Consider the following 19,915-nt stretch of genomic DNA (forward strand, 5'->3'; position numbering starts at 1 on the left):
TGGATGTAAATACCCTCAAATTAAAGCTGAAAGTCTGCAGTTAAAGTACATCTTGTTCATTTCATTTCAAATCCATTGTGGTGGTGTATAGAGCCAAAAAAGATTAGAATTGTGCCCCAATATTTATGGACCTGACTGTATCTTCTTCCAGGTGCAGGACGAGGGCCTGCTGTGGCACTAAAGGATATCTTTATTTTTCAAAAATATTCCATACACATCCACTACTTAAAGTGGTAGTAAACTCAGTTCTACCACTTGTACCTACAGGCAAGCCTATAATAAGGCTTACCTGTAGGTACTGTGAATATCTCCTAAACTATGCAGGTTTAAGAGATATTCACAGTACCTACAGGTAAGCCTGCGCATGTGCTCTGAAGTTCTGACATACAGTGCTGGACCTTCAGAGCCTGTGCTGTAAACGGCAGCTCCCGCATGCATGTGCGGGAGTGACGTCATCACGCCCCCGTCCACACATGTAGCCGGACGATGCAAACCCGGAAGGAAGACCGGGGGGAAGATGTCAGCCCTCTCAACTTTGACAGTGTGGCACTGGAGGGCTTAATTCTAAGGTAAGTCTCTCATGATGTGCTAGTATGCGATGCATACTAGCCAATTATGACATTGCCTTGCAGGGAATTTTTTTTTATCAACAAACACTTTAATATTCCTGTAATCTATTGTTTATGAGATTGTTTCTTACTGTGATTTTCCACCTCCGTGTAACATCCTCGGTGAGTTTCTATACATTTCCTTTCCCCCTAACTTCTGCTTGTTTGAAATGATCAGTGCACGTTAGTTGCGGTCATGTGCACTACTCTAGGCACACTAAAAATCCCATAGTCCATGCTCCATAGTCCCTAGTCCATCTCAGGCATTAGAAAGAGATGGTGGCTATGGTCTTACATAAAATGGGATAATGGAGAATGAACGTAGGCCACTCTCTAACAGGAAGTTGGATCACAGCAGCAAAAAGAAAAAAAAATGAGATTTGGAGGAGTTGACAGCAAAAGGAAGGACTTTTTTTCAGTTAGGAATACATACTTGAATAGAATATATTTTCTTCACTGGTGTCACTTTAAAGATATACTCTATAACATTTCAAAATCAATATATTGCTGATTCGGCACCACTGCACCCTACTTTCTTTTATTGGGAATCTGGTGATCTTGGAGCACACCTGCTGGGGGTGCTGTAATATACTCCCTACTGCCTCAACATACAGAGAACCAGATGAAAAAAATGCCAGTACTAAGGCCCCTATCACACGACTAGATAGTACATTCATTCATAGGGACCAGCGGGTGTAAACAGACTTCTGACTGTTTGCCCACACCTACCTCTGATCTGATCCGGTCTGCTTAAAAAAAAGGAAGATCGGATCGGAGGTAGACGGGTGTAAACGGACTACCTAGACTACCCGGCCCCCCCTAGACTTGATCTGTGTCCACTCTGCATACACTGAGCCAACATTGACCTGTCATCCACCCACTCCGCTCTGATCAGCAGAGGACCTCTGAGCAGATGCCTGTTTGAAGGCAGCCCGCCCCATGTGAAGGGGGTCTAAGGAGTTTCTCACATTTACCAATCCAATCAAACTGTAGGCAGCAGCTAAAGAACAGTAACATTTATTTAAGGAACTATACTACTTCTCCCCTCTTACTGACACCTTAGGACTTATTCCAATGGGTGTTCAACACCATTCAGTGTGAAGGGATTGGTTAGCTCAGTAGATTGCTAAAAAGGCCTGGATTCTTTCCCAAATGTACATAATATAACTGGATACAAACATTTCTGCCTTGATCTGGATCAACTATAGGTATAGGATCGTGTATATACACTTTATTACCAAAAGTATTGGGACGCCTGCCTTTGCACACACATCAACTTTAATTGCATCCCAGTCTTAGTCCGTAGGGTTCAATATTGAGTTGGCCCACCCTTTGCAGCTATAACAGCTTCAACTCTTTTGGGAAGACTGTCCACAAGGTTTATGAGTGTGTCTATGGGAATGTTTGACCATTCTTCCATTTGTGAGGTCAGGCACTGATGTGGATGAGAAGGCCTGGCTCGTAGTCTCCACTTTAATTCACCCCAAAGGTGTTCTATCAGGTTGAGGTCAGGACTCTGTGCATGCCAGTTAAGTTTCTCCACCCCAAACTCACTCATCCATGTCTTTATGGACCTTGCTTTGTGCACTGGTCCAAATCATTTGGTGGAGGGGGGATTATAATGTGGGGTTGTTTTACGGGGGTTGGTTTTGGCCCCTTAGTTCCAGTGAAGGGAACTCTTAAGGTGTCAGCATACCAAGACATTTTGGACAATTTCATGCTTCCAAATTTGTGGGAACAGTTTGGGGATGACCCCTTCCTGTTCCAACATGACTGTGCAGCAGTGCAAAAAGCAAGGTCCATAAAGACATGAATGAGCGAGTTTGGGGTGGAAGAAATTAACTGGCCTGACTTCAACCTGATAGAACACCTTTGGGATGAATTTGAGTGGAAACTGCAAGCCAGGCCTTTTCGCCCACATCAATGCTTGACCTCACAAATGCGCTTTGTGTGTCTATGGTCAAACATTCCCATAGACACACTCCTAAACCTTGTGGACAGCCTTCCCAGAAGAGTTGAAGCTGCAAAGGGTGGGTCAACTCAATATTGAGCCCTACGGACTAAGCCCTCGTTCACACTGAACGCACGTTTGAAATTGTGCGAGTTCAGCTGAACTTGCACGATTTCAAACTCGCATTTCAGTGCAATTTCGGGGGTGATTTTAAAGACATCTGTGCAGGTTCATGGAGAGATGTCTAATGAAATCGCCCCCAAAGTCGCTAAAAGTAGTACAGGAACTACTTGTGGAAATCGGTACGGCGCTGCAAAGTCAGTGTCGCACCGATTGGGACAGTGCCATTGCCGGCACTAGGCTGCGATTTGACATGTCAAATCGCGCCGATGTGACCAGGGGCTAAGACTGGGATGCCATTTATGTTCATGTGCATGTGAAGGCAGGCGTCCCAATACTATTGGGAATATAGTGTATGATTGTATGGGGGGGGGGTTTAGGTTTTTCCTTTTTCCTTTTTATTGGATGGTCATTTTTCAACCAGACTATGAGCTCTTTGTTTATTTTTCTGTTCTACTACTGAGTTGCATAACAACAGCCCATATTAGTGAATGGACATGCATGGGCTGTATGAACTCACACAGCCAAGTCTGACAGGTACACAGAGATGGTTTTGTGGACACTCATACAGAGCCTGTGCATCCTGGGCCATGCACCTGTTGCTTTGTATCTGTCAAACTTGGCTGTGAGAATGAGTCTATACAGCCAAAGCATGTCCATTCACTAATATGGGATGTCAGCATGCAACTCAGGTACAGGGTAGACAAACAAAGAACTCTTGATGCCGTACAGCAGTGGTCATCAACCCTGTCTTCAGGGCCCACTAACAGGCCAGGTTTTATATATTACCTTGGGGAGATGCAGACTAGAATACTGCAATCACTGAGCAGCAAATTATATCACCTGTGATGTATTTCAGTTATCATGCAAACCTGGCCTGTTAGTGGGTCCTGAGGACAGGGTTGATGACCACTGCCATACAGAGAAGAGCACCCATGTGCATGAGCCTTTAGGTGTATGCTGATTTTGCAGGAATTACTGAGAACACAGATAATGGTAAATTCAATAAAATCTCTGACACTCTTTGATCACATATACATAATATATTACCAGTTTACTGCAGTCTCATATACGCCGTGGGGGTTATTTACTAAAGGAAAATCCACTTTGCACTGACAGTGCACTTGGAAGTGCAGTCGCTGTAGATCCGAGGGGGACAAGCAAGGAAAGTAAAAAACAGCATTTTAGCTTGCACATGATTGGATGATAAAGTCAGCAGAGCTTCCACTCATTTCAGATCTACCCCTTGGATTTAGAGCAACTGCACTTGAAAGTGCACTTTTAGTGCACTTTCAAGTGCACTTGCAGTGCAAAGTAGATTTGCCTTTCGTAAATAACCCCCCCATGTCAGTTGAGCTTTGTTGATTTGCATAGATGAACACAGGCTCAGTTCCAGAGCACATAGAAAACAATTGTATTTTATGTGTCCTCTTCACACTATACTGTACATGTGCGATGGTGTGCACTGCAAAACAAAATGCAGCATGGTAACACACTGCAGTGCATACGAGATCATAGATTTGGATTAAATATTTATAAGTATAAAAGAAGAAAAAAAGTAAACAGTGCCTTGAGTTGTATGCACTGCCCCTACACAAAGGACAAGCTAAAATGCCACATATTTTTAGTTGATGACTGAATTTTAACTCCCCAATCCTGCAAACATTCTGATGCAGTGTATGTCTGAATGTAGTGTCCTTTAAAGAAAATATAATCTTCAGTCTAAATGTTTGCGGATTTTTCAGATAATATAGGAAGCTGCTTTACCTGCCCAAACATTTTTGTACTTCTGTCCATCAAGTCCTGAGATTTACACAACTCTATCACACAGGAAAACCAGGTGGATGAGTCCACCTTCTCTGTTACAGTTATACATGTACTTTAGAAGGGATACAGTGGTGTCTGGTCTCAACTGTTAACTGGATAGTGAAGTAGCAGCAGGAGACTAATGAGGTTATCTCCCTGCTCACTTATCTTTGTCCTCCTATTAGCAAGTTCCTTGTCAACTCATTTTCATACAGCATATCTGATTGGCTTTCAGTGCTGCCCCTACCTCACCTTGTTAGGGTGCTTCTGTACAGGAGATTGCTAATACCTAGTCAAATGTATGCACTTACCCTAGTTGCATTTAAAAATTATAAATAAGGATTTATTGATGACTGACTTTGTTTGTGTCTTTGATATCTGCCTGGAATTCAGCTAAGCAAAAAGGACCAATATTAGGGAATACAAGGGAATTTTATTTGCAGGTAACAATGTCACCATTTTGGTGGCAGAATCAATGTTACAGAAGGTCTTGGGAGACATTTGGAGGGTAAAATTTGGTAGATGTTTGTTGAGTCAGCGCTGAGGACGTCTATGACGAAACACGTACGACGGTGCCACGCACACTACGTCACTTCCGGGTACTCGAGTTGGTGGAACGCAGTTGGAGTGCAGCGGACTGCTGCTGTCCCCACCTCGGGCTCACTTTTAGATCTTGTGTTGCGGCTTGCTTACCACTGACTATAGGCTGGCCGTATACCCTTATGCTGTTTTCAATGTTTGCTTGTCGATTTTATCTATTTTTTAATTTTTAATAAAAGAACGTACTTCAATTTTACTACACTATGGGAGCCTATTTTTTTCTCCCGTGAGGGGTTTACTAAGGATTACGTCCAATCTACCTGGAGTCAGGGGAATGCTTCTGGGACAGCCACAGTAGATACCGTGGTGAACTGGCCAAACTGATTATATCTACATGCGCATTACCCCTGTAGGGGTGATAGGATCCGGTGAGTGGGGACCCTTGAGGGGGAGCACATAAGTCACCTGGAGATACTGCGAGCACTTAAGTCACCTATAGTTTTCTGTCATACCCCTGAGCATAACTAGACTCACACCTATATATGAACTGTCATTTATCCATCTATATATGAACTGCTTCCTTATCACACATACGGATGTATATATGTCTTTGGAGTGTGGTTTGACCCTTTGGACTTTGTTACACCCCCATATTATGGTTATTGTGTTTGGGACTTTCTGACACATATACTTTAGGTGCTCCAGACCTCTTTGGATGTGTTTCACCTTTATTATTTTTATCTTTATTTATATTAATCTTTTGGATGCTGGATGCAACATCACTGGATATTCACTCATATGTGTTGTACTGTGTGCACCAATTTTTATGCACTTTTGGTATGTAGTTGTTAGTACGTACATGCCACATAATATTTCACAGGTTTGCATATACAGATATATTTGGTACCTCTAGGTTGTACTTTGTAGTTACCATACTAGGGGCCACTCCGCACGGTAGTTCACTTACATGTTTTTAGGGTGTATGCTTTTATTTACACACATATATATACTCCCAGGTTCACCTCTATATGAGACACTAACACTCTAATTCAGACTGGAGTATTAGGAGTGTTGCATGACCGCAGCAGCGCTGAAAACTGAAAATTGGCCTGGGCAGGAAGGGGGTGAAAATGCCCTGTATTGAAGTGGTTAATAAATCCCCCAAATGAATGTTCATTACAATTAATCTAAATGAGCTCATTAGGTAAAAAGAAATCTTCTTTGCTCAATCAAAAGTTATGGCTAGATGAGGTGTACTGAACCTTTAACAGTCAAAATGTTTATAGAATCTAGTCATTTCCACTCATTTGCTTTACTACATGTCCTGCTAATACTACTGCCCACACCATAGCATACAAATATTGTATCCTAATGCCCCGTACACACGATCAGAATTTTCGTCGGAAAAATCTTGGATGGTTTTTCCGACGGAATTCCGCTCAAGCTTGGCTTGCATACACACGGTCACACAAAAGTTCTCTGAACTATCGACCATCAAGAACGCGGTGACATACAACACATACGCCGGCACTAGAAAAGGGAAGTTCCATATGAAGTGCACCACCCTTTGGGCTCCTTCTGCTAATCCAGACCGAAGTCTTCCGTCTCGTACTTGATTCTGAGCATGCGTGTTTTTTTGTGCGTCAGAATTGCATACAGACGAACGGAATTTCCGATAGGAACTTTTTCCGACGGAAAAATAGAGAACCTGCTCTCAATCTTTTGCTGGAGGAAATTCCGCCAGCAAAAGTCCGATGAAGCATACACACGGTCGGAATTTCCAACCAAAAGCTCACATCGGACTTTTGCTGGCGGAATTTCCGATCGTGTGTACGTGGCATTAGTATTTGTGAGTTAGATCAGTGTTATCATGTTAACTCCTCTGTATATAATTCATACTGAAATAAACAATCATTCTTTCATTCTTTTAAATTAAAGAGACATTATTTACCTCAATAATTTGTAAAGGATTTCTCACTTTATATTACTAAATTGACAGCTGAACAAAGCAACGTTGCATTTAATGAATAATCAATCATTTGCTGCAGGGAAAACATGTTAACAAGTTCAGTGACACATTTCCCTGTCATGTAGATTCTATTGTCTCTAGACTGTTCAATACTTTGTCTTTCCATATACCATTTACAACGTGCAGAGGTCATTTCTAAGTACTAAATATACTCTTACAGTTGTGTATTACTCATGTGTCCTTTGGGTATCCTGTAGAGATATTGAGTAAAATGCAAAGTGAGCGAAAAATGGAAATCAAATCAATATTTGGTGTGACCGCCCTTTGGCTTCATTTGGTTTGACCACCCTTTAAAATCATATCTGTTGTTTATCTTTAGAAAATATTCTACAATATCTTGTACTATACTTAAGGAAAGATTGGCCAGACAATGTTTTAGGAATGTTCATAATGAGGGCCACACCATGTGAATCTGGACTTTTAGTGAGAATAATCACTATTTGTCCTAACTCTATTCCTCAAAGTTTAATGCCCATCCATGTTATTCCACTCACATCATGAATGGGTAGATTGCTAGCAGCCAACCAGTTCGATCCATGCAGCATTCACCGAAGACTGCCGTTAGAATTTTTTCCCTATAAAATTCCTCAATCATCATTCAGTCATTCATTGTTTCTTGTCCATACAAGCAACAATGGACAATTGGGCTCTTTTTTTGAGGGCCAGAACCTACATTTTTATTTCCCTGCCTCATAGTGTGGCCCACCATGAGGTTTTCTAGTTTAACTGGCCCTTCCTCATCCTTACCCATTTGAGGACAAAATCTAAATGCCTTCTTCTGCAATTCCTGCAGACTGCACCATTCCCTCTCCCTAATATTCTAGAGTTATCTTTCAATCCATCACAACTCATTTCTGGTCCATCCAGCGTTTAAGATTTTCTAATTCTTTCTGGGTGGTTTTAGAGCCCAAATCCAGGTTTCCTATCATTTTATATAGTTCATTTAGGCCAAGCTGGCCCTGTACCACTGCCAAAACACAGCAGCCTTGCGTAATAATAAAGGAAATAGTTTATTTGGGCCAGCTTGGCCCAAATTAACTATTTAAAGTGATAGTAAAGCTGGAGTTAGGCTTTAAGTGAGACTCTTGCATTCTCCTTTTTAATGGTCATGATGGGAGGCTGTTGACAACTTTCCTTGTTTAGGGAATTGGTAGCCCTTTTAGTTTGTAGCATAAATGCTATTTCCATAGATTCTTCTTCATGACGATACACAGCAGACTGCTGTACTTGTAAAAATGACATTTCTGGGTCTCATTCTAATGAAGTCACTATGTGTACCTAAGATGAACTGATCTGTAAGGGGATGCTGTCTTGATCTCTGTCTATAAAATTGCAGTTAGTGAAGAAGCATCTCTGTAAATGCCCTCTAATATGTATACAATTTAATCAGCGCTAAATCATTGCTCAGTGGGGGTATTAATAATTGCTCTGCATGCTCTTCATTCTGACATATATAGTATCTCACAAAAGTGAGTACACCCCTCACATTTTTGTAAATATTTTATTATATCTTTTCATGTGACAACACTGAAGAAATGACACTTTGCTACAATGTAAAGTAGTGAGTGTAAAGATTGTATAACAGTATACATTTGCTGTTACCCCTAAGTGAAAATGTCCAAATTGTGCCCAATTAGCCATTTTCCCTCCCCAGTGTCATGTGACTAATTAATGTTACAAGTTCTAAGGTGTGAATGGGGAGCAGGTGTGTTAAATTTGGTGTTATCGCTCTCACTCTCTCATACTGGTCACTGGAAGTTCAACATGGCACCTCATGGCAAAGAACTGTCTGAGGGTCTGAAAAAAATAATTGTTGCTCTACATAAATATGGCCTAGGCTATAAGAAGATTGCCAAGACCCTGAAACTGAGCTGCAGCACGATGGCCAAGCCCATACAGCGGTTTAACAGGACAGTTTCCACTCAGAACAGGCCACGCCATGGTTGACCAAAGAAGTTGAGTGCACATGCTCAGCGACATATCCAGAGGTTGTCTTTGGGAAATAAATGTATGAGTGCTGCCAGCATTGCTGCAGAGGTTGAAGGGTGGGGGGTCAACCTTTCAGTGCTCAGAACATACGCCACACACTGCATCAAGAGAGGAGGATATATTGGCAAGGAGGGTGGGACTCCTTTTGTATTTACCCCTTCTTTTGAGATGAATTGAGGAATTAAATGTGCTCATATTTGAGAGATCACCATCAATTTCAGCATGTTGTTCAGTGTTTATTATTGTTATCACATGTTTACTTGGACTGTACATAATGGTCTAATCAGTATATGTATGTCATTTTGTACCATTGCTACCAATATTATGTATGCTTTTTATCTAGCCTTTCAATAAAATTTCTTTGTATTCATCCAATTATTCTTTTGCTGACCGGTGCTTCATTTAAAGTCCCACCCTCCTTGGCAATATATCCTCCTCTCTAAAGGCATATGGGATGGACATTCATGATCTTACCAGATCACGATATCATTCAAAGTCCCTAGGGATGGAAACACATGACCTTACCCTGTCATGGATTCCTGAAAGTCCCTATCCCTCCAAAACCTTTGTCTCTTTATTGAACACACTGCATCAAATTGGTCTGCATGGCTGTCATCCCAGAAGGAAGCTGTGACGGGAGGGCCCCTGGAACTCAGAATCCCTTGGAAAGTAGGAGATGCCCTTGTTTCAGCTCCCCATACACCTCTTATGTCTAAGTCACCCTGTGCTATCCTGGCACAGGGTGAGTGAGAAAATATATCTTGGACTACTTAAAATGGGACAGTAATATTTGTCCACAATATCTCCCAGGATGTATGTAGAGACTATTATTGGTTTGTTTGATTCTGAACTCAACCTGTTAATTGAGTGAGCTGGCTAGGAGACGAACAGTCTAGTCTGGCTTACCACAGGTTCTAAGGGTATTCCACACATTGTTGTTTGTTCTAATTAACCCTGTGTTGATGTTTATGGTAATGTGTATTGAATAGTCACCTAGTCTGGGTAAATGATTTAGTAAACTAGCTCATGTTGGGGGCGTGGCCAAGATGGCGTGGTGAGCGGCGGCTTTGGAAAGGAGCTCCACAGATCCGTAACTTTAATCCGGATCCATCGGCACTAACCACCCTATTTTATTATCCCTGCTGACCGAGGGGGAACTGGGGAAGACCTGTCTGCTGTGGGGAAAGGAGAATTGGCTGTCACAGGGCCGCGATCGGCATCCCGCTGACGCTCCGGGCCTACCTCGGAGGACTAGGCCGAAGCCGCGGCCTTTCCTGGCGGGCCACGCCGCGGACCGGGAGCTCCTTTCGGCGCTCGGATCTGCTGGGGAGGACCATCGGCTGTTGGGGACCTCAGATGGGGCCGGGACAGATGTCCCTGGACTTTTATTAAGCTGCGCTTGGGGCCTGAAGACTCTGATCCCCCCCACGTTTTACTAGGCCGAGACCGCGGCCTTTCCTGGACATCCGGAGCCGCCGGACCGGCGCAGGGGGGGCCCGAACCCCGTGGCCTGGAGGAAGTGTCCCTGAAACGGCTGGGGACAGCTGCCTGGACAGTGGGGGAACCCCTGGGCACTTCCACCCCTGACATTTTCCTTGTACAGGAGAGCGGCTAAACCAGAGACCCCCTGTCAGCCTGTGGTGCATGGATCCTGCTCTATGCAGTTTCAGGTGAGGGGGGGGGTTGTTGCTGGGCCACACGCTGCACCATACCTCTTACCTGACTACCCCAGACCCAGCAGGGGGGCTCCCACGGCCAGTTACTGATCACTATCCAGATATAGGCCCCAGGCACCTGAATGAGGCGCAGGAACTCCAGCGCAAAGCACAGCAAAGGGGGTAAGAGGTTGACCTTTCCGCCACAGTCGGACTTACCTCAGACACCCACTTGTCCCCCCCCGGAGACTCTTAATACGTGCAGTCCCCACAGAGCCTCGCGGACGAACATTATGGAGTCGGATGACTCTCGGCCCCCCTGGCTGGCTGACGTCATGGCGGCTATTGCTACTTGTCAATCCACGTTAACAACAAAGATTGAAGCCGTTCAGCTGGACATGGGTCTAATCCGCCAAGATATTGACAAAATCAGGTCGCGAGTCACTGAAACAGAGCAAAGGCTGAGTACCACCGAAGACTCCATTGCGGAACATGAAGCATTACTCCGTACGCTTCAGACCAAGGTAAAGGCCCTTGAATATAGAGCCGAAGACGCGGAGAACAGGAATCGGCGCAATAATCTCCGCATTGTTGGTCTACCGGAGGGGGCGGAGGGGAATAATCCTACCTCCTTCATAGAGGGTCTGCTGCGTGACCTCCTACCCGATGCCCGATGGTCACCTTACTTCGCGGTTGAGAGGGCGCACCGCATCCCGCCGAGGCCGGGGCCTCCTGGATCCCCTCCCCGCACCTTCATTCTCCGTCTCCTTAACTTCAGAGACAGAGATGAAGTTCTCCGTGCCTCTAGATCTGTGGGGGACCTGAGATTCCAGAATACCAGGCTGATGATCTTCCCCGACTACTCGGTCGAGACCCAGAAGCTTAGGAAATCTTTTGACCAGGTTAAAGCGGCATTGCGATCACGTAACATCCGTTACAGTGTACTCTTCCCTGCCCGCCTGAGAGTTCAGGACGGCGAGACAACTCGCTTCTTCACTACACCGAAAGAGGCCTCTGCCTGGCTCGACACGTTGCCACAGAATCGCTAATGGTCTTTCTGGTATGTGCTCCATGACTTTTTTCATTGGTCCCTCTCCACAGCTTAGATCTGGGTCTGAGTTATCACACGAACTACTACATGGATGATTTTGTTATGTTACACAGGTTATGCCCAGTTCAATCCATGGAGTGTGCGGATCTGTGGGGGGATCACTGGTTATCCTTATCAGGGAAATGCTAAGTTAATGCCCCTGCCAAAGAACTTGGCCAGGAGACTGTTGGAAAAGAAGTTCCACTGCACCTGTTTGACTCCACGAGGAGCGTTGGAGTCTTTGTTCTGTATCTTCTACTATAAGATGGATCGAAACTACTGTGAGGTCGCATTACCGGATACTTCCTTATGTCTGACTTTCCACGTCCTCACAGCCCGCTGCATTACAAAGCGGAGTTCTCACTTGTGTAGGGCCGCCTGAACTGCTGCTCCCCCCCCCCGTGTGAAGTCTCGGGGGGTGGGCTTGCCTCTTCCACGGACCCCCCCTTGCAGCCGGCGAGCTGAATAAGTTTGGGATAGATACCCGCCTCAGTTTTGGGGGGTTGGGGTGAAGAAAGTTCCCCTAACGGGGCTTGTTTCATTTACTTTGGATACTGGTATCCTTTATCTGTTTTTAGTTGGGTTTATTTGTTTTTGTTTGATGTTCATACCAAAAAAACTTAACTCATCAGCATTGCATTGTTTCCAGATGTGTCCGTTTTGGGTCCCGGGGTCCAGTCCAAGAGCCGTGATCTCCATTGATCCTAATATTATTAATATTCTTGACAGATATGTCCTCCCTTAATATTATCTCCTGGAACACCAGGGGAATAAACTCCCCGGTCAAGCGCTCCCTGGTGTTCCAATTTATTAAATCTTATAACCCGCATATATGTATACTCCAAGAAACACACTTAACAGGACGTAGGGTTATGGCTCTTAAAAAACCTTGGGTGGGCCACCACTATCATTCCACGCACTCCTCTTTCTCTAGGGGTGTTACTATTTTGGTATTGAAGTCACTCCCCTTTCGGCTCTTGGATTTGGCCCTCGACCCTGATGGTCGATATGTCATTATGCATGCCAAAATATATTCTTTAACGTGGACCATTGTGGGCTTGTATTTGCCTCCCCCGGCTTCCTTGGTGGTGCTCAACCAGATCACTAGCAAGATAGCCGATTTTGCATCTGACAATACTGTTATACTCGGTGATTTTAATCTGGTCCCTGACCCGGATTTCGACAGGCTAACTCCTGCGGGACATCATTGCTCTGGGTTGGCTGAGTGGGCAGATACCTATGGCTTGACGGATGTCTGGAGGTGGCGTCACCCCCAGACCAGGGCATACACATGTCACTCGGCCTCTCACAGAACTTTTTCCCGTATAGACTTGGTCTTTGCAGGGAGCCAGGTACTCCCACGGGTCACAGACATACAAATTCTCCGTAGGGGTATTTCCGATCACGCACCCTTGCTGTTGTCTTTGGATCTCTCCCTAGGCCCAGTGGCAAGGGTATGGAGGCTCTCCAGATTTTGGATCTCAGACACTGCAGTAGATTCCCAATTTAGGACGGAACTCCTAGACTTTTGGGCAGTAAATGTGGGCTCGGCAGACCCCACAGTAGTGTGGGACGCCTTTAAGGCCACAACGCGGGGGCAGTACCAGACCATCATTGCCAGAGTCCGACGAGAGCGTAGGGCAGATTTGATTAAGGCTGAGCGGGATGCGGGCAGTGCGGAGGCTCTTTTTGTTCGTACCCGAGACCCTGTGCACTATTCGCATCTACAACTCATGACAAAGGAGGTGGTGCGTCTTCGTACCTCTCTCACCCAGAAGAAAATGTTGGCTCAGTCTCAGCGGATTTTTGAGCAGGGAGAGAGGTCAGGCCATCTGCTGGCCTGGCTCTCCAGGGAACAGGCTGGTGGGCTGAGTATCTCATGTGTTAAAGACCTATCGGGACAGCTGATCCATACACCGGAAGGGATAAATGGCTGTTTTGTGGAATTCTATGAATCCCTCTACAGCTCCAGGGCAGACTATAGAAGAGAAGATCCAGGAGCATACTTAGATGATATTGACATCCCAACCCTTACAGCTACGTACCGCGACAAGCTCGACGCCCCAATTACGTCTCTGGAAATACTCCGGGCACTTAAATCAATGCAGTCAGGGAAAACACCGGGTCCTGATGGCATCCCAGTGGAGTTTTACAAACAGTACGCAACAGAACTAGTTGATAAATTACAGGACCTCTTCTCTGCGTCGGGGCGTCTTGAAAAACTCCCGGACACAATGAGCGAAGCAATTATAGTGGTGATCCCTAAGCCGGGGAAGGACCCCACGTTATGCTCCTCGTATCACCCCATATCCCTTCTAAACGTCGATGCAAAGGTGCTGGCGAAAGTGTTGGCCAACAGGCTTAATTTGGTCATTACTGCCCTCATCCACAGGGACCAAACGGGCTTCATGCCCGGAAGGGGAACTGACATTAATATCAGACGCCTTTATACCCATATAGATAGAGCGGATGAGGCGACTAAGGGAGTGGTGGCCTCACTCGACGCGGAGAAGGCTTTTGACTCCGTCGAGTGGGGTTACCTATGGGAGGTGCTCTCGCGATTCGGGTTCGGCACGGGTTTTACGAACTGGCTCCGCATGTTATATCATGGCCCCTCAGCTAGAATACGTACCAACGGATGCTTATCGGGGAAGTTTAGACTCTTTCGTGGCACGCGACAGGGGTGTCCTCTCTCCCCGGGTCTATTTGCTCTGGCGATGGAGCCCCTGGCTATATTGCTGAGGAAAGATCCGGGTGTGAAGGGTCTCCAGGTAGGTCCAATTGAGGAGAAATTATCATTATACGCGGACGATGCTCTGCTCTACTTAGCGGATGCATCGTCCTCTTTACAGACTGCACTGGACCTGATTAACCGATTCGGTGGGTACTCGGGGATACGCATTAACTGGGACAAGTCGGTTCTTTTCCCGCTCCACCCCTCGACCCCTAAGGTGCCACACCCACAACTCAAATGGGTAGATGACTTCAAATATTTGGGGATCCAGGTTAGCGGCAAAGTCCAAGACTACATGGATAACAATTTGCAACCACTCATGACACAGCTTACGGCTAGATGTGCTGCTTGGCGTTCCCTTCCACTGACACCTGTTGGCAGAGTTTATCTGCTAAAAATTATCTTTCTTCCCAAGTATCTCTACTTCTTCCGTAATACACCTATACACATACCTGGGACTTTCTTTCGAAGGTTGGAGAGTCTGCTGATACATTTTGTCTGGGCCGGGAGGCCACCTAGGGTGGCCAAGCAGATTTTATATCTCCCGCTCTCGGGGGGGGGACTGGCCCTACCGAACTTTCAAATCTACTATTGGGCAGCTGTTCTGGTCACGATTCGGTGGTGGTTTTCCCAGCCCATACAGAATCCGGCGGTCACTCTGGAGGCAGCTATTTTGGGTTCCTATGCGGCCCTGAGCAATCTCCCGTTCCGTGGACTTAGAGCCAGCCTGACCATGACAACACTGATGCGAACTACCGTGAAGGTATGGCAGGAGGCTAGGAAAATATATAGGAAGCCCAATTTCATCTCACCCCATATGCCCCTATGGGGTAACCCTATGCTCCCCCACTTTTACAGCATACCGGATCCCTCGCTTTGGGCAAAAAAGGGAATTCTCACATTAAAACATATAGTCAAAGAGGGTAGACTTATGTCTTTCCAAGCCCTGAGGCAATCTTTCGCTATTCCGCTCTCCTTCCAATTTAGGTACTGGCAGCTGAAACACGCCTTTGAAGCTCAGTTCCCTGCCCCCCTCATTCTGGAACCGGACTCCATTGAACGGCTCTTGACTTCCAGCGTGATGGGGAAGCCCCTCTCAACATTATATCTTTACCTTACAGTGGAATATGATGCCAAATTAACCAAAACCTGGGAAAAGTGGAGGGTCGATGTTCCCTCTTTGAACGAGGAGGAGTGGAAGGAGTGTTTAATCTCCTACATTCCCTCCATGATAGCTGCAAAAGATAGGTTCATACAATTTAAGTTCCTACACAGAGCGTATTTCACCCCACAGAGACTGGGGCGCTTCTGGTCAGCAGTGGCCTCCACAATGAGCAGGGTCATAGGCTCACACTTGCCGGTTGATCCTTAGATACTACTGCTTAGTCATTTGGAGGAAGTGGTGGGAGATAGATATAGTAAATTGTGTCTAACCTTTGCACTAACCTTTGCACTATACTATGCCAGGCGTGAAATCTTATTGCGATGGAAACTAGTGGAGCCTCCTACTCTGGCCTCGTGGAGAAGGTCGGTGAATATGGCACTTCCTCTTTATAGACTGACATATGAAAGTAGACAATGCCCAGGAAAGTTTGATAAAATCTGGTCCTCTTGGGTTGATGCCTCCGGGGATTCTGAACCCCCATCCCCATAACCAAGAAGTGAAACATTTTAGAGGACATCCTACATCTCATGGTCATTTCTCTGATGCTCGGCCCCCCCCCTCATCCCCTCCCTTCCCCCTCCCTCGGTCCCCTCCCCCCCCCCCCGCCATCCCTACTAGGTTTGACTGCATGTTGGTTGCCTACTTTATTCCACCTGAAGAGGTTATTACGCTTTAATGCCATAAGAAGTATTGCTAGGTGTAATTTCTGACTTTGCATAGCTGACATGTCTGCTAAATAGTGGCTTTTGATTGAAGGCAGATCCTGTTGTCACTTTTCTCATCGCATTGACTGTACTAATTTATTGTATTGTAATGCTGATTTGTTCAATAAAATCTTCTGTTAAAAAAAAAACTAGCTCATGTTAATTAGGTTACAGTTGTATTGTTAGAGGAGGTTCCAACGGCATATAAAGTCTTGTAATTTTGATTCTAAATAAAAATAGTCCATGTTAGCATCTAAGCAAGTGTTGCCTTGTTCTGTGCTTATGAGCGGTTGGAATATCTGATATCTGTATCCAGACTACAAGGAAGTGGTATACTGACGGAAGCACTCAAGCGGAGTGTGGGACGTTCCGTGACATTGGTGGCAAGCAGCGGGACGCTTTCTGCAGTCTGGGACATCCAAACTTCCACTTGGATCCAAGGTCCGGATAGCAGGAGAGGAGAGGAGCAGTACAGATACCAGCTGCCATGGAGGAGGAATTCAGAAGGAGGTTGCGAGAAATGCAGATACAGCACAGAGGACCAGTATCAGAGCAGGTCCTGCTGGGATGGTGTGATTCTATTCGCTGCAAACTCTGGAGAGAAGCACTAGCCCATGAGCAGCGACACCAGGGAAAAGTTCTCCCCTCCATCCAGGAAAGGTACTGGTCGCAGTACGGATTGCGGGTGCGGTTTTTGGGAGAAAAACCGCACAAGGAGCAGACAGCTGAATTAAGCAGGCTGGTCTGGGCAGAGATGAAGCTGGATGAGAGCTACAGAGCACTCCAGTGGCATGTATCCCAAGCATGTCACTGGATAGCGGATGACAGCCCAATGGAAGGCTTAAGCTACGGCGGCTTGGCACTGTTGTATGTGAAGCTGACAAGGGACCCTAACTTTGGGAGTGATTTGGAGTGGCGGGTGGATGAAATCATGGATTTCAGAGAAGGGCTACTGAACATTTCGGAATTGCACTGGGCACAGGAAGATTTGGAGTTTCTGGCCGTTCAGGAATTGGAGCTGGAGATCACCTACAAACGGCTGCTAGACATTGCTCAGTGCCAGGGCTGGGCTCCCTTTGCCTGGGACTATCAGGAAATACAAATTGACAACCCTGAAATCCTGGCTGAAGAGTCGGCAATGTGGCAGAGTAATAATGTGCCTTGTCAACCTGCCCCCACAGCTATGGAGGCGGAGGTCTTATGGCGGATGCAGAAAGTGCTGACTGACCTTGATAATCCTGTTTCTGCATGCGATGATCTTGGATGGAGGAATGTGCCTGTCCAGCAGCATGCCAGAGAATCGGCAGTGGAAAATCCGGAGATTGCCGTCCCCAAACCTGAAGTGCTGACAACAGGGCAGAGCTCTGCTAACCTCTGCCCAGCACTGATAGCATCTTCTGAGCTCCATGGACAGGAGATGGTGAATCTCTATCCCCAGACACCAGTTGCAGAGACAGGGGATTTGATAGACTTTTCTGCTGAGGAAGAACAACCTGATGAGCCTCCAGCAGAAGAGCTGGTATTGGGGCCAAACTTCACTGTGCTCTGTCCAGCACCAACAGTAGTATCTGTGGAGTTACAAGGAACTTCCCTAGTTGAAGCACTGGCAACCGAGTGCTACCAACCTCTGCCCAGCACCGGCAACAACAACAGAGTTCCAGGGAGGCGGGGCAGTCAGCCTCCCTCCCCAACAGTTAGCCGGAGCAGATGGTGTGGGGTTTCCAGCAGAAGGGCTGACAACAGAGCCGAGTACTGCTGGACTCTGCCCTCAACTAACAGAGGATGGATTTCCTGTGAAGGTGGATGGGACTTCAGTCTCCACCTGTATACCCCAGGGATGCTGGGCAGTCGGCCCAGATCCCCAACAGCATGATGGAGTGAGCCCAGTCACCCTGTCTTCTCTCCAGCGGCAGAAAGGACTCCAGGGAGAAGGGCCAGTCCAGGCCTCTCCCCAGCGGCAGATATATTCTCTGAGAGAGGCAGAGGTTGGCTGGGTGAGTAATGCTTTGTTTGGAACAATTTATTTGGGGTACTGTGTGGGTACAGCCATTAGAGGACTGGAACTACTGACTAACTTCGGAGTCAACCCATCTGGGGTCTCCTCCTGTGTTAGTCTTCTGCCGAAAGGGGAGAGATGTGATGGGAGGGCCCGTGGAACTCAGAACCCCTTGGAAAGTAGGAGATGCCCTTGTTTCAGCTCCCCATACACCTCTTATGTCTAAGTCACCCTGTGCTATCCTGGCACAGGGTGAGTGAGAAAATATATCTTGGACTACTTAAAATGGGACAGTAATATTTGTCCACAATATCTCCCAGGATGTATGTAGAGACTATTATTGGTTTGTTTGATTCTGAACTCAACCTGTTAATTGAGTGAGCTGATCACATTAGCCTCCAGGACTGGCTAGGAGACGAACAGTCTAGTCTGGCTTACCACAAGTTCTAAGGGTATTCCACACATTGTTGTTTGTTCTAATTAACCCTGTGTTGATGTTTATGGCAATGTGTATTGAATAGTCACCTAGTCTGGGTAAATGATTTAGTAAACTAGCTCATGTTAATTAGGTTACAGTTGTATTCTTAGAGGAGGTTCCAAAGGCATATAAAGTCTTGTAATTTTGAAATACTAAATAAAAATAGTCCATGTTAGCATCTAAGCAAGTGTCGCCTTGTTCTGTGCTTATGAGCGGTTGGAATATCTGATATCTGTATCCAGACTACAAAGAAGTGGTATACTGACGGAAGCACTCAAGTGGAGTGTGGGACGTTCCGTGACAGAAGCCTCTTCTAAAGATGATGCACAAGAAAGCCCTCAGTTTGCTGAAGACAAGCAGACTAAGGACATGGATTACTGGAACCATGTCCTATGGTCTGATGAGACCAAGATAAACTTATTTGGTTCAGATGGTGTCAAGCGTGTGTGGCGGCAACCAGGTGAGGAGTACAAAGACAAGTGTGTCTTGCATACAGTCAAGCATGGGCATGGTGGTGGCAGTGTCATAGTCTGGGGCTGCATAAGTGCTGCCGGCACTGGGCAGCTACAGTTCATTGAGGGGACCATGAATGCCACAATGTACTGTGACATATTGAGCAATCCAACACGATAACAACCCCAAACACGCCTCCAAGATGACCACTGCCTTGCTAAAGAAGCTGAGGGTAAAGGTGATGGACTGGCCAAGCATTTCTCCAGACCTAAACCCTATTGAGCATCTGTGGGGCATCCTCAAATGGAAGGTGGAGGAGCGCAAGGTCCACCAGCTCTGTGATGTTGTCATGGAGTAGTGGAAGAGGACTCCAGTGGCAACCTGTGAAGCTCTGGTGAACTCCATTCCCAAGAGGGTTAAGGCAGTGCTGGAAAATAATGGTGGCTACACAAATTATTGACACTTAGGGCCCATTTGGAAATTTTCACTTAGGGGTGTACTCACTTTTGTTGCCAGTGGTTTAGACATTAATGGCTGGGGGGACAGCAAATTTACACTGTTATACAAGCAGTACACTCACTACTTTACATTGTAGCA

Source organism: Aquarana catesbeiana, linkage group LG05 (assembly GCF_042186555.1).
Source record: "Aquarana catesbeiana isolate 2022-GZ linkage group LG05, ASM4218655v1, whole genome shotgun sequence".
In the NCBI taxonomy this organism is placed as follows: Eukaryota; Metazoa; Chordata; class Amphibia; order Anura; family Ranidae; genus Aquarana; species Aquarana catesbeiana.